At 36.5% G+C, this 16826-nt stretch overlaps 1 protein-coding gene and 1 pseudogene across 1 annotated transcript in view; both read right to left on the bottom strand.

Moving 5' to 3' along the window:
* The window catches only part of LOC126759960 (uncharacterized), a 410786-nt gene that overhangs the window by 273196 nt on the left and 120764 nt on the right, over positions 1-16826 (bottom strand). The window lies entirely within an intron of this gene.
* Positions 8640-8838, bottom strand: LOC126760837 (small nucleolar RNA U3; annotated as a pseudogene).

Here is a 16826-nt window from a genome sequence, read left to right as displayed (position 1 = left end):
AGAGTAGTAAGTAAAGGAATGGAAATTATTTGTGTGGTTTCAATTGAATTTTTTGTTATATATGGATATGACTATTTCCTTAATAACATTATTGGATTTTATGCCACGATCTATTGACACCTTTACCTGAACCTTAGTGTATATATAGCATATATGTATGTAGAAATGTGGGTCCAACGAATCCTTGCATGCGTAAGGTGTATCCGTATTTGCATTATGTTGCACATTCTCGCATTCTTTCCGCTGTCTCATGTCGACAACTACCAACAACAGTCGCCACACCATTGCAACACGGATATGCTACGGCAGTATGTTTAGGTATTGTATTGTGGCTTTAAATCTGCATTCAGAAATTTAAGACTTATTTTGCTTACTTTTCTTTCTATTTCATTTATTATGGGAAAAAATTAATTGAAAAGTTCTTTTTAATTATTTTTCGAGATAAATCAAGATTACCCCCGGGCCCGGAGTTCTTGAATTCAAAAAACATCTACTAAAGGGTCTTCAATTTCGAGGTTTCCTACGTAAAAAACATAGATACTTCAAATTTAAATTTAATGTTTATTATCATTTAAAAGCACATCCTTGGGAATTTATTTTTTGAAGATTACTCATTCAAATATTGACATATCAGATGGTCTATCCGTTGAGTCCAATTTTCGATGACTCTTTCGAGCATTTCGACTGGTAACAGGCGATTGAGTCGCGCGATGTTTTGGTCTATTCGGTCGAATATTATCAAATAATGAATGCTGGGTCTCAAAATGGATGAAGATGTTGCGAATAGTAGCACAGTAGGCCAAATATGTTGACCATGAGTTGAGTGAAGCTCTCGAAACACATTCTGTACAGAACGTGAATTTTCTTAAAAAAGTTGAACGATTTGTAAAGGTTGTGTACTGAACAAAAACTCGGCTCGCAGAGCTACGATAATGGTAGTAAATATGAAGGATCGCAAAATCACATGCAACGTCAAAACAACTAAACAGTTCTTTCGCCCTGTGGTGCCAACAGACTGAATTTGGCTGGAGCCTCGGCTGAACACTGTACTTGAGTTTCAATATTTTCAGTAGCAGCACAGAACGTAAGGAGTTTCTGAAATCCAAAATACCCAATTCACTTCACAGTCTTTCTAATATAAGGAGGTCTGCCAGAAACGTGGACGTCAAAACATTGGTGAAAAATCTTACCAGATTAATAAACGCTTAGAAAGAAGTTAAAAAGCTCAACCTTATAACGAAACTTGTCGAGACGTTGATGGAATTTTGAAATACTATATATGAGTCAATTTGAGTGCACTTTGATGGTCTGCATATGGTTTAAAACTTTTTAGTCAATCAAAGAGAGAAAATTGGTTCTTCAAAAGATCAATGCCATCATCGATGCTCAAGTTAGAATTATATAATGCCTTCTAGTGGATCGCAGAGATGTTATCATCAAGAAGAAAAAAAAATCATGGAAAAGACCTCATTTAGGTAAAAATAGATGAAAATTATAGTAAAGAAGAAGAAATTGAAATAAACAAATTGTTCTCATTTCCATGGCTGTTCCATGCTATGAAAGAAGCTGAAAGTACTCCGTTGATGTATCTGAAAATTTGTTCAATGAACCACCCACCTCAGACACGTTTCCGATGCAAATTTTGAAACTCTTACTCCATAGGATGAATTCTCCCAAATACTTGAATCGCTTTGAGAATATTTTTCACTTTATCTGTTTCTGTTGTAAGTGGTAAGTTCGTTTAGTAGTTTTAGCAAATATCAAAAATCTTCGTCATCATGCGCGCCACAGGACAGGATTTTAGGACTAGTCACACTGTGCCTAAAGACAAAATTAGCGAAGAAGTTGGCTTTCCAGACGCTAAAGCGCACCAAGCTCATCTTTAGGTTCCAAATAATTGAAGATTGGGAGATTTTAACTCGCATGTTCTAGAACTTAATTTTAATAATGAACAGGTTTCCAAAGAACCGATTTTTCTTTAATTATATCGATAAATACAGTTTTGAATGAGATATTCATGCCTTCTTATTAGCTGTCAAGTATTGCTATCGCTATATTCATTTATTCCGCAATAAGTTATATGAATAAAAGTTTATGGGTGAACAGATATTCCGTAAAATCATAACTATTCTTTCTATAATAAGCAATAATTTCTCTAACAGTAGCTGATGTTTGTACTTTTTTAGAAATTATATGCTTTGATTTCACAAGACAGCAATGGGACTTTAAGTCCGTAGGCTAACTTAAGATAAATTATATATCTTTTCGAAAGCAATAAGCAGCTTCTATTGCTGAGAAACTAAACCAATTGCGTAGTGTATCATATTATAATTTATATAAAGAGCACTTTGTGGTGCTTGCGGGTAGGAAACAAATGTTTTAATGAGCTGAATTCTGCAGCTTACGTAATCAGTGCGCTGAAATTCGACGCGGATTCGGTTAAGTAGAGCTTTTCTACCTTTACATGCTAAGAACTAAGTAAGAATAGAATAGCAAAATTTACTTCATTCGGAGATTATTCTAAAACTTGTTAAACAAAGCTACTAGGATTATTCTCTTACAACTTGAATTTTCAAAAAACTCAAGATTTTTTTGGGCGCAAGCGCGAAAAATCATAATAGTCGGTATATGGGGACTAAGAATAAGTGCGACTTCATCTCACTTTTTTAATGACATAACAAACCACAGTAAGACCAATATATATTTTTCCAAATAACCAGAGCGGTTCTAAGAAGAACTTGCTTCTTGCCTTCCAGCATTTAGAATGGTTCAAATGAGTTGTTCGATTAAGCGGTGGTGCAGTATTACCTGAGTAAATCACTTTATGCAAATTGTAACGCATTAACAGTTCATCTATTCTCAAAGGTGCTTAAACATTCGCGCAAATTAAAACTTTAGTCGCCCTGTATTGAAGAGTAAAACTTTCAGCGCAGAAATAAATGATTATGCCCACGGCGTTGCGATGTGTGAGTGAGCTAATACTTGAAGCGCAAATGCGAATGTGTACCAATTGCAGTTGAATTTGCTTAAATGTACACAGTGTGTGTACTTGTGGATGCACTTGTTTGCCTCAAGTGTGTGGCAAGAGAACTCGTAGCTGCAACGCTACTGCACTTCAGCCGAGCCATTGAGGCCCCAAGGTATATGTGTGTACTCGCAGATCCATTTACAGCTGTGTATCTGCTTATGTGCTTTACATACTACTTACACTATATATACTTGTATATATATACTTACATATAAGTTGGTTGAAGCGCTGATATTTCGTCTTCACTGTTGCTGTTGTTGCTGTTAGGACAGTCGCGCGTTTCACGCGTTGCATTTCATTTAACGCAGCCATTTTTGTTGGCGCCCACACATGCAAATGGTGGTCGCACAAACGTTTGAAAATGCCCGTACATATTTATAGTACTTTTGCCCGTTTTTTTTGTATATTTATTTAAAAATGTGCAATAATGCGTGCGACACATCGATTGGCAGCGATAAAATTTTATTTACCACCTATAAATGGTGGCCCGTCAGCAGTGCTACAGCCCTGATATCGTTAATATAGTTAATGGCGTATATATGTATGTGTATCTGAATATATTCCCGTATATATCATTGCTGAATGCATATTTGTTTTCTCCTTGTGTTTGAAGTGTTTGAAATGCGTGTTGATTTAATCAGCTGAAATGAGGGTCCTACCTTCTACAGTTTAAAGCGGCCTCCATGTAGCTAATGGATTTTTAATAAAATCACAAGGCATAAATATACTCGGAGTCTGGTCGTCAATTGAGGTACGATTCCAAATATATGCATATCGTGGAGATATATATTAATTTTTTTCGCTTAACGGTAATTAATATTATAAAAAAATTCAATATAATGAGATTGTGCTGAGTTACAACTTTACCTACCTACAAGTATTTAGGATTCCTAAATAAAAATTGGCACGCAATTGAAAGTCGTATCTATTATGATAGTGCCGCTTTCTTAAATGGCCAGAATCGTAACGCTGTCACGTACACAACATAATTATAAAGGGTGATCCATTTTGAAGTTCCCTTTTTTTTAGAAAAGACACAAGACTCCAAATTTATTGAGGATGATCTCATATGAGTCCAATTTTCGTTGAGTTCAATTTTCGAAGACTCGTTCGAGTATTTCGACTGGTAACTATCTAATGACAAGCGTGATGCTTTACTCCAAGGACGGAATCGAAGAGATACTGTCCGATCTTGGTGGACAAAAATTACTGTGATTTACGTGAGTACCTGCCGGCGACGCCCTTACCTCACGCTGCTTTCCTTGAAGCACATAGATCAATACAATGCTTGATCAGCGCCTCAAAATATAAATGCATTTGCACGCATTTTTGACTCCAATTGGTTAAGGTGAATAGGGACACCTTTACCACCTTGGTCGGGTGCGAGGCTGATCTAAAATCTCTGCCGTACTTTTAGGTGCGACTCCAAATTGGGTTTTTGAACCCTACCTGCCTTTAGGTTTCAACCACAGCCACCACGAATCTCCACAAAGGGCCAAGCCCAATGAGCAGATTGGAGTTAACTCCAAAGGCTAACAGCTCCCCTTGGTACCAAGTTAACGCCTCTGGTAAGACCTTGTAGCTTTTGCTACTACCAGTTGAGCGCCCACATTTCAATGATTGGTGACATTTGTCGCTTGAACGTTAAATGTCTTTCTTCTTCTTTATTGGCGTAGACACCGCTTACGCGATTATAGCCGAGTTAACAACAGCGCGCCAGTCGTTTCTTCTTTTCGCTAGGTGGCGCCAATTGGATATTCCAAGCGAAGCCAGGTCCTTCTCCACCGTAGCCGCTGTCTTTTAATTCGCTGAATTATGTCAATGTCGTCGGATATCTCATACAGCTCATCGTTCCAGCGAATGCGATATTCGCCGTGGCCAACGCGCAAAGGACCATAAATCTTCCGCAGAACTTTTCTCTCGACTCATGGCGCCATTGACGGTTACGTTTTCACCGGCATCATTTTGGACGAAATATGGACCGATAATTCTACCGACATACAAACCACTTCAAATCGTTGCTGTTTTCTGGATGAAATGGCAAATCTTGAACCTCGTCAGGTTACGCTTCGCTTAAAATGTGACAAGTAGTTCCATACGTCACTCCGCGTTGCTGCAAACGGCGCCGAATTGACTCTCCACGGCCTTCGTGTTCGTGTACGCTCAGCTACGGCTGTTATATTTTTTCACTGCTTGCTGGAGGATATTATCGAATAACGAATACTGCGTCTCAAGATGGGTGATGGTGTTGCGAATACTATGCTTAGTAAGCCGATCGAAAGTACCTATATTAGGATCCCTCGTTACTTTACTTGCCCCTAAACTGCCTATCTCAGCAGGTAAATAAACTATGAAATTGATTGGTTGTGGTCTTACTCTCTGAAACACAGCAATAGTTGGAACTGACCGATTGGAATTAAGTGAGCCCAACTGCGACTAAATTGATATAGTCCTTATGAATGCAGTCTTTCTAATCATAGCAAGTCTCCAATTTGTTACCAGCTTGTCATATGAAAAACTTAGGTGCTTTCTTCTGTACGATATCGAAACCGGTTCACAATTTTTCCTAACCCACAAGATCGCTAATGACGGTCTCTGTTTTTTCCACTCTCTACAATGGTTATTAGATGAGATGCCGTAAATAATGAAGGTATATTTTCGGTAGCAATCGGTCTATATATTAACTTAGTCTCCGTTTTTAAAACTAATGATTTGTTGAATATCCGTTGTACTTTATAACTTATGCTAAGTGCAGTGACTGCGGATGTAGAATAAGGGTGGTGTTCGTTTCGCTTGAAGGTTTAAGCATTGTCGTGTAGGCAGTAGTAGTTATCAAATAACTCAAATCCACAAAACTCTCCTTCAAATTATTTTATCAAATATTTTAACACAAAATCTTGTCCATATTTGACCCAATAAACTACATCCGAACCAGGGGCTATATACTCCCTAATCCATTACCACATCCTTTATCGTTCACTGTTGTATGAGGTTCTCTTTGTTGAGACCTTCGTCAGGTTTCCACCATTTCAAATTGCGTTTGATACCAAATATTTAGAGGTTAACCCTTGTGTGTGAAATGACTTTTTGCTAGAACGATATTGACTTATTTAAATGGTTTCTAGTGCAAGAAAGGCGGGTGCTTATCTCCGTTCGTCCTCAGAATAAAGGACTTCCTACAGAGTACACTGCCTGAATAACCTTGTTTTTAGGAAATTTTGTGCACGGCATCTCAAATGATTATTTTTGCGTCTTCCTCTATTTTTTTCGAGCAATTTTTAATGCTGATTCGCTCTTTTTATTTCCACAATTTCACTACGGTTTCTATATAAGCAGGATTAAGCTCTTTCTCTTTTGATGTTTGAGTATTTAAAGTCTATCAAAAAGTTGTTAAAAATCAGCTGCAAAAGTTTATTTCAGGTTGCAGTTTCATGTCATTGCGTTACCTTTTGCGTTGGTTTTTCTTTGTAAATGGGCATACATGAATTTCACTTAAAACATAATAGCTTATACTGAAAACTTTGAGTGAAAGCTATTTAAGTTTCGCTGAGGTTTTAATCTGAGTGTTAAATCCATAAAAAGGTAGAATTAAATTGCAAAATGGTTTCGTTTTATTGTTGATCACAGTTTTCTGCATTTAGTGGGCTTACGTGCTTTCATAAAGCTTTTAAATTAAAGAGATTTAAATCTCGCTGTTAGTCTGCCTACGCACCAACATACATAAATCAAAAGTCGCACATTAAAAAAACTCTAAATAATGCTTCTGTTGAAAACTATTCTACAATTGCAGCAAATACTATTGTTAGTTTTAATATATGAATTATTACGATAAATTCAGCGAATGCCATGACACAAGTGGTGAATATTGAAAGTGTACATTTATGTGCTGTGGTTGTCCAATAACATAATAGCGAAGGGTCAAATCATGCATTGAACAAAACATTATTTATTTGTTAGGCATTAACTAAATTTATAATAATATTTGACCATTTTACAACGTGACTTTTACCCAACAAATGAAATGTAAAATGTTACGCATACGCCCCGTGGTGCCATTTGTGACCTACTTTAGTGGCAGACGGCAGTTGGAGGATACTTAGAAAGTGTTGCAGGTTTGTGTTTGAGTAAAATTGAATATTCCCGCTGAAAATATATAAAGATATATTAGAAGTAGAAATCAGTGTCGAAAATAAATGTTTCAAAGAAAGTGTTGCGTTGGTTACGACAAGAGTGAATTGTACATATAAATTTTTGATCAAAAATTACGCAATACAATGTTTTTTAATAAAAATAGCTAAATAAATGTTTATGTAGGGACATTCACATCCCATATTGTATCGATTTCATTACAGTAGATACTATCTTACCGGCAGGAAATAAGTATTTTCCCCAAAGGAACGCAATTTTCAAGTACTTATGCTGTATATTTCTAAATAAATGCTTTGTACATCAGAATGTGTGTAACGAATGAAACGTTTGAGAAACAGACGTAGTTCCGTGTGCCAATATTATAGCCTTTCAAAAGCAAATATATGCTATAAAAGATTCTTAAACTTTTTTCAAATAAATTGATAGAACAGATCGAATGCGAGCGTATTTCTCATTATTATACTTACAGTTACTAATAACAAGTACAACCTTGCCCTTTGACTTTAAATGTTGCATCGCGTTGTATTAATTGCTGCTTAATTTGTGTACTGGAAACTGAAAGAATCAAGTAAAATTTGATAATGTGCTGCATGGGAAGTAGGCGTGGTTGTTGTCTGATTTCGTCCAATTTCGCAATGTGACATAAGAGTGTAAAAAGGATGCCACGTACTAATTTTTGTTGAAATCGGTTGGTCAGGTCCCGAGGTATCGGATTTCACAAAAAAATTTCATACCATATCTGCGGTAAAATTAAATGTCTCTGGCGTATTTACTTATTGAGTCATCGCGGTTTTAGTAGTTTTTAACAGTCTCGTTATATGGGGAGTGAACGGGGTTATCCTCCAATTTCATACATTTTCACACTATCTTTTCGGATTTGTACTTAGCAAATTTGGTTGTTGTAGCTTAAGGGGGAGCCTGATTTAGAAGCTTCAAAAATCGATTTTTTTTTTTGCTTAAATCTCTTTAAAAAAAAGGTGCGTGGAGTCCCTACGCGCGGATGAAGTTATACTTTTTAGTGATATTCCAAGAAATGCATATCATTTTGTATGAAAGAAAACTTAAATTCACATTTTATAAATTTATTATAATTTATTAACTCCCCGAGAATGCCTTTGCCAACAAGTCGTCTTTTCGCGACGATGGCAAAAGCTAAAAATCATAAATTGCACAACTTTCTGGTGCTTCTCGCAAAAATCTGCGTCGATATGTATTCACGATCAAACGTATTTTAATAGCATGTTTGTTGTCAAGGGGTGACAATCGGCGGCCATTACTTAACTTATGCCATAGAAATTCTATTTCTACGAATATGGAAATGACAACGAAATAATGCAAATATGCATATTTCTAAAGGTCATTAATTTCTTTGAAGAAATGAATGATCCTGAGAAGTATAGTCTAAACTTTTCAACGGCCAACGCAGAGCATTTCAACCAAAAGGAATTCATTCATTAAAATAACCACTCAGAAGTCGTTTTATCCGTTGTAAGCGAACGATTTTCGAAGAAACATCATTTCTAATATGCCACAAGACAAAATTAGAAATGAACTTCTTAAACCTCACGCTGTCAGATAAAACGATATACCTCGTCATCGCGGGTCGATTTCCAAAAATGTAAATGAAGACTAACTCAGAAATAATACTGAAGTATGACTTAATTTTTCAACGGCCAAAGGGTATTTGAGAGTTCGCAGAAATGAAAGACAAAGGAAAGAAATAGGAGTATAACTTCAATAATGAACAAGCATACAAACATACATATGCGCAGCAGCAGCAAGGAAAGAGGTAACAATCGGCGATCCATTGTATATTTTTTTCATGCAAAACCAAACCATAATTAGGACAACGCAATTCAAGTGTCAATGGTGGTGTTGGTGGTAAGCACTTCAAAAGTGACGACGAGCACGTAGGTACGTAGGTTCGAATCCCAACAGAATTGATTTTTTAATTGAATATTTCACCAACCAAAAATTTAAACATTGTTCTACAAAAAAACAACAGCATAAGCATGGCACCATTGTGTTGTTGGTAGAAAAGCCGAGCTGTGCAGAAAGAAACGAACAAGCGATCGCCGATTGTCACCGCTTCGCTTGCTGCTCGAACATCTTCGCAGACAAGGTTGCGTAGATTCATATTGAGCAAGGTTGCGCAACCTGAATCTATCGCAACCTTTTCCGAACTCGTATAAGAAGTATAACTTCAATAATCTAAGAATATGTTCCGAAAGTTTTAGATGGGAATTTGAAATACTTTCGAAGCTAGAAGAAAAATAGTGACCGAGCGTCTAGCAGATATATATGAGCGATTGGGCAGAAAGTGAAAACTTTGACGCGCGATTTCTCAGTTTTTCATTTTTACGATTTTTCGTAATTGGCGGGCAGGATAGAAGAAAAAAACTAAACGTCGTATGGAATTAGGGCAAAGTTTATTACCTTTGGCATTAAATTATCTTCTATTTAAACTAAGAAAAATCAAGTTGGAATATATTTTTAAACAATATAAATTAAAATTTTTTGGTCAAAACCCACTTCTTTTTTAATTGTTTACAAAATTTCTAAAATTTTACAATTTTTTTCGGAATTTTTTTAGTTTAACTAGAAGATAAATTATTAAAAAAATATGAATCTCTTTGCATTTTTTGTTTCCAATAGAAATTGCGACCTGCATCCTGCCCGCCGTCCGACAAATGCACAAGCCAGATGCATCGGGCAAATGCTTCCAAAAGGCAGATTATCCAAGATTTCGTATCAAAAAAAATTCTGAATGTTGTTTAAATATATAACTATAAACCCTAGAAATTTTGCTTTAATCACTTATTTATTTCCTTCCCAAAAAAATTTTCAAAAAATCGATTTTTTGAAGCCTCTAAAGCAGGCTCCCCCCTTAAGTGGCTTAGGAGATATGTACATCAAACGTGTAAGAGGATGGGGCCACGTCCACTTTTTCAAAAATTTTTGCCCACAAATGGCGCTTGCTACTGTTATGGCCTATGCAGAATTAGAGTTTTATATCTAAATTTAATGCTTAGTTATTGCAATTTATATATTTTCGGTTAATGGCGATTTGTGTTCGTGGCAGTGGTCCGAATCTACGAAGTGGAAATTTTTAGCTTAGTTTTAGGTGGTACATAGAACCGTTAGGGGAACAAAACTATATTAATATGTAGCAATCGGTTGTAAGAGTATAAAAACAAAGGAAATTACTCACGTTTTACGAAAACTTAAATCTAACGATTCCACCACAATTAATTATAGAATAAAATGAAAAACTTGAAATGCAGCGCAATATTACGGCAATCAACACTTTTTCACAAATACAACTAATAGATCACATGCCTTTTTCCATATTTATAAATATTTTCTGAAAATGAAAGGAATATTTTCGTTAATTTCGCTGGCAAACTGGCATTTTATAAGCCTACTCAGTCAACTTATATTTGTATTTTTTATTCAAAAGTTTATTTTAGCAAAGAAAGAAACAAATATAATATGTGATCAAATAGTGAACATGCTGTATGTAATGTTACAATATCTAGCGATGATAAATAAATATGCAAAAATCGCACCAGTTGATGCTGTTCGCATGCTTGGGAGTATTGCTTTTCAAGTGCACAAAAACATTGCATTAAATCCGATATGCCATACATATATTTGGATACATTTGTGTGAGCACACTATCTCTATGCCACATTGTGCAACAAATCATTGCCACAGCATTTGGGCGTCGAAATCGCTTGCTATTTAATTTCATTTAAGTTTAATTTATTATGCTAATGCAAAATCAAATTAACTTCAACCAAAAGTTCATGCATTACTGGTCATTTTGTACCCAATGCAAAAAATGGGTTAAGTTGTTTATTTCCTCTAAGACTTCAAGTATTTGCGGGATTATTACTAGCAGGTGACTTACTTAAATATAGAATGTGCCCAAAAACTAAGGTGACATTGTATTTGTTGTGAAAATTCTTTATTTATTTTTCCAAATCAATTTCATCCCCTTCAAAGTAATCCCCTCGATGCAATGCACTTATGCCAACGGATTTTCCAATCTTCGAAACACTGGTTGTAGTCACTTTCCGGGATGGCCTTCAGTTCCGTCTTCGCTGCGGCTTGAATCTCCTCTATCGTATAAAAACGGTGTCCCCAGTGCGGTCTTTTGAGCTTGGTGAACAGCCAGAAGTCGCACGGCGCCAGATCAGGTGAATACGGTGGTTGTGGAACGATATGGGTTGAGTTTTTGGCGAAATGATCACGAATTACGAGGGCAGTATGGGATGGTGCATTATCGTGGTGTAAAAACCAAGTATTGTCTTTCCACAATTCCGGCCTTTTTAGGCGGATAGCGTTACGCAAACGACGCGTTAAACGTTCAAATAATATTCCTTGTTGACTGTTTGACCGGTTGGAAGGAATTCATAATGCACAACAACACGATAATCGAAGAAAACAGTCAACATGACCTTGATTTTTGAGTGACTTTGGCCCGATTTTTGGTCTCGTCTCTCTTTTGGCACGATATTCGCTCGATTGATCGGATGTTTCGGGGTCGCAAGCATAGATCCAAGTCTCATCGCCAGTTATAATGCGTTTCATGACACCCTGGTAGTCGGAAAACATCGTTTCACACACTTCAACGCGACGCTTTTTTTCCAAAAATTCAATGTTTTCGGTACCAGTCGAGATTTGACCCGCTTGAGGCCAAAAACATCCTTCAAAATGGTATTGACTGAGTCTTTCGATATGCCAACTTCATCAGCAAGGTCTCTAATTGTTAATCGACGGTTTTTCAATACCAAATCTTTGATTTGTTGAATGTGAGCTTCGTCGGTTGAGGTTGATGGTCGCCTGGACGCTCGTCGTCTTCGACACGTTCACAGCCGGCTTGGAACTCACTATACCACTTGTAAACATTTTTTTTAGACATAGCCTCATCACCAAAGGCTTTCTGCACCATCCTCAACGTATCCGCAGCAGAAAATTGATTCCGTAAACAAAATTTAATCCAAATTCTTTGCTCAACAAATTTCGACATCGCAAAAAACGAAAAACTCACTTTTAGCAGCTCACAAAACGACACATATCTCAAACACTAATGAATATTTTGACATGAAATTTGACATAAATGTGACTGACAGTACTACCAACCTAAAACAAAAATAATTCTCCAAATCCTTCGACGTGCGCAGTTTAAATTCAAATGTCCCCTTATTTTTTGGGCACAGTATATGTTACGTCGACCTGTTAACGATTTCTTAAGATTGTATGTCGATATGTAATCATTAAATAAATTAAAAGAAATATGTAATAAAAAAAAATATGTATTTAAAAAAAGTTTGAGTCGTTATAATTTAATGGAACATTTTTTAAGTATACTATCACCAATCAAGACCTCAATATGAGCAAAATGTGCCTTTTTGCTGCGTTTGTTTTGTGCTCATCAGAGCATGCTCATGGTTTGAGTATGCCCAATGTGTACTTTGCCCACAAAAAAATGTAAAGCGTATTTTTATCAAACTTTTTATTTTTGTTCGAAAAAAAGTTCTTGCGTCAAACGCGTCAAACATGAACCAAACAGTCACTTTTTAATCATGCAATGATTATTTATTGTAGGATAGAGTCATGTGTAGAAGTTCACGCAAGAGAGGAAAGTTCTCTGAGCGCCATTCGCTTGGGAGTGGTGAGAAACGATTATTTTACATGTGGCTCAAGCAGCTCACAACTTCCGGTCTGAAACTAAGTATTCTCTGGGTAGGCAAAAACTGTCCGTTTGAAGCTAAAGTGAGAAGGTGAATCATCTCTCCCCAGGGTTGTGCGCTGGGTTTGGGACCTGCCACGTAAAACCAAACACTAAATGAAAAGAACCCAACAGCCATCGTCGTAAACTTGCCTATATCCGCGTAAGCGGTGTCTACGCCAATAAAGAAGAAGAATAATGATCACATATGTATCTCGAAAGGTTTGCATTTTTGTCTTAAGCAAGCCCGTGCGTGGGAAACAAGCCTCATTGCTCATCAAACTGTGACTCTTACGTTATTTGGTGTTTCCCTCAACATGCTTACCAAACTAAATATACGTGTTATATACGGTAGAGTTACAAGTATGTTTAAATTTATTGTGCTAATTATATTTTTTCTATGCTTTATTTACCACAACAGTCTCAAAAATCTCTCGTATCTATCTAAATTGCAACGTTATAGTAAAAGCTCTTTTTTGAGAGCAAAGCGCGAAAGAGTAATACTACCCTTGCGTCTGTGTCTTCCTTAGCAAAAACACGTTTTTCAACAAAGTTGCAATATGATTGTGCAACATGTTGCTACGGATGCAACTAGTTAAAACACAAGTTAGTTATACAAATAAACTCACATAAGCGTAGACGAATAACTGTTTATACGGTCACTGCATACGCTTGTGTAGGCGAATATTTCGAAATTTATTGCACGTGTATTTTAATTCGATTCGTTTCATTGCAATTCATTACCGCTCATTTGCTTTTATTAGATTTCGTTTCCACACCCACAGAGCTTGCGAATAATTTATGTATGTATAAGCGCTTTATCAGGCAGGAACAACTGCACTCACACGCTTGGATTTGTATACAATTTGCAAAACATTGCAATTTAATTAGGGGGCACAACTAAAACGTGCACCATGAGGCCATTTGGCAAGTCGCTGGGAGAACTCTGTGATATAAGTGGCACAAGTGGCATACTCGTTGTTTGTGGCAAGCTTATAGCCAGCATATATTAGTATATTGTTCAATCTCGTGCATATACATACATACATATGTAAGGACTTCGCACAGTTAAATATTTAATGACATTTAAATGTGTTTCGAGTGGCTCATTTTAAAGCACGAGTTGCGAAACTTTAATTGGCTCGAGTGCGTTTAATTATTATTGAAGTGCTTTAATGGTGTGCTGTCAATTGATAAGTCATTGAGCACATAAATATTTTAGTATCTTATGCTTTTTAAGCACACATCATCAGACTTTTCAATAAAGGTGGTCCAGGTTTTGTGGACTTGGTCCTGACCACGCCAATATTTAAAATTATGAAGCAACTTTATTGTGTTAGGTTTGGTTTTCGTTGCAAAATGTCAAAATGATAATACTTAATTCGCCAGCCGTTCGGTTGCTGTACTAAATGTGTCCCTCAATTAATGAAAAATGTGAAAATTAGTAAACCATGAAGTATAGTCCGAAATAAGTATTGAAATATCCCATTTTTTGGCATATAACCTAATTATGCCAAGCGTGACATTCTTATCTAGTACTTATTATAGATATACAAGGTTAGTGCCAAAGGGAGGAGTAGTTATCATTGCTTAAGATATTCTGGAGCTAGAACATGGTGTGATCCAATTTCAAACCGTTTGTGTTTTAGTTGATATATGATAGGAGTGTATTTATGCTATATTTTAATATGGATGTTGGCGTGGTCATCAAACAAACAGTCGTCGCGCTCGCGACTTGGCTCTCTCGTCACTGTTGACAGTCATAACATCGAAGTTGTAGATAATTTCGTCTATTTAGGAACCACTGTAAGCACCACCAACAATGGCAGCCTGGAAATCCAACGCAGAATAACTCTTACCAACAGGTGCTACTTCAGACTGAGTAGGCAATCGAGAAGTAAAGTTCTCTCTCGATGAACAAAAACCAAACTTTATAAGTCACTCATAATTCCTGTCCTGCTATATGGTGAAGAGGCATGGAAGATGACAACAACTGATGAGTCGACGTTACGAGTTTTCGAGAGAAAATTCTGCGAAAGATTTATGGTCCTTTGCGCGTTGGTCACTGCGAATATCGCATTCGATGGAACGATGAGCTGTATGAGATACATATATGACGACATTGACATAGTTCAGCGAAAAAAAAAAAACTTTTGTAACGCAACGACTACGCTGGCTAGGTCATGTTGTCCGAATGGACGAAAACACTCCAGCTCTGAAAGTATTCGACGCAGTACCCGCCGGGGGAAGCAGAGAAAGAGGAAAATCTCGATTCCGTTGGAAGGACCAGGTGGAGAAGGACCTGGCCTCGCTCGCAATATCGAATTGGCGCCACGTGGCGAAAAGAGAAACGACTGGCGCGCTGTTGTTTACTCGGCTATAATCGCGTAAGCGGTGTCTACGCCAACAAAGAAGAAGAAGAAGAATAAATGTGTTTTAATTTGTTCACATTCATTTTGCGACTGCGTGACAACCATTTACTAAAATTACAAAAATAGTCGTACGTGTTTGAAAATTTTTCAACCCAAATTCCTAATCAAACACATCGAATACCCCACAGACGTCTTAGTACAACAGTCGCAATTTTTTTCGTCAGATTTGTTGAGTAGTTTTATTATTCCCGCCTGCGAAGTGGAACCTTTCAGTTTGGAACATTGGACGCAGTTGAAGATAGTCCGCCACAACTAGCTTATGGCTGCTTATTCTCAAAAGTATTGTTTTTCATTTTCTTTTTATACCCTGAACAGAGTGTATTAAGTTTGCCATAAAGTGTGTAACATATGGGTAGCCTGGAAACGTCAGAGACCCCATCAAGTATATATAAGTAATCAGCGTAACGAGCTGAGTCTATTAAGCCATGTTCGTTTATCTGACTAGCATGTAAACGATCTAATACCTCAGTTTTTGAGATATCGAGCTGAACTTTTGTAACGCACTTTTCTCAAGCTGCTCATTTGTTGGAACGGCCGATTTCGGACCACTATATCATATACCTGCCATTCAAACTGAACGATCATAATAAGGTAGCTGTATAAATGATTTTTCGTTTACATAATTGGCTGCTGCGAAATCAAAGGGTTTTTATTAAGAATAACTCCGGACAAAAGCTAAATATTGTTCTCAAGATATTTCAAAGTGGTGAAGAGAGTTGCGAGAGAGAGAGCTTTGTGTTGCTCAACATTTATAAAATGTGCTTATTGCTAAGTAAGTACATCGTAGAATCTGACTTATCTCTTCTTTCTTTTAAACACCTTTAAAGTACATTTTTCTTAAGGGGGTATTCTGGTCTAGAAATTTAAAAAACTCGATTTTTTTTTTATATTTTCAAAGTTTAACTATTCAAGAATTCAAATTATTTTCGGAGATATAAGCATTTTTCTGACCCGGCAGAAAAACTGACGTTTTCGGAACGATACCCACGATTTCTCAGGTTCTGCTGGACCGATTTACTTGTTATTTTTATAGAGTCTTCTTTATAGGCTTGTCTATGGTTGGAACCCCATCCCCAAATTTTTATTTTTATTATTTAAAAAAAAATCGAAATAGCCAGAAAAAGTGATCCAAAAAAAACTTCTTTTTTCAGGCAGTCGCCATTTTGTGAAAAAAATTGTTTCCCACTTTTCCGTAGTTCCGGCCATTGCGACATTATTCTAGATTAATAATCTTTTTTTTTTTGGTTTCAGATAACTAGGAGGGTTGAAATCATGGGTATGGTCACGTGGAAATTTTTAGAGACCCCCCACTTCGTCAGCTCATAATTTTTGAAATTTTTTAGTTTTTATTTTTTTTCTGTACTCTTCTAAAATTAACAAATAACTAATAAAAAATGGATAGTGACAATATTAATTGCCTTTTTTTACGACACTTTAAAAATTACCTGAAATTCATGCTTCTAGACCAGAATACCCCCTT

The sequence above is a fragment of the Bactrocera neohumeralis genome, chromosome 5, assembly GCF_024586455.1.
Source record: "Bactrocera neohumeralis isolate Rockhampton chromosome 5, APGP_CSIRO_Bneo_wtdbg2-racon-allhic-juicebox.fasta_v2, whole genome shotgun sequence".
In the NCBI taxonomy this organism is placed as follows: Eukaryota; Metazoa; Arthropoda; class Insecta; order Diptera; family Tephritidae; genus Bactrocera; species Bactrocera neohumeralis.
Note: the sequence above shows the minus strand (reverse complement) of the source record. Positions and strands in the feature narration are given on the sequence as shown.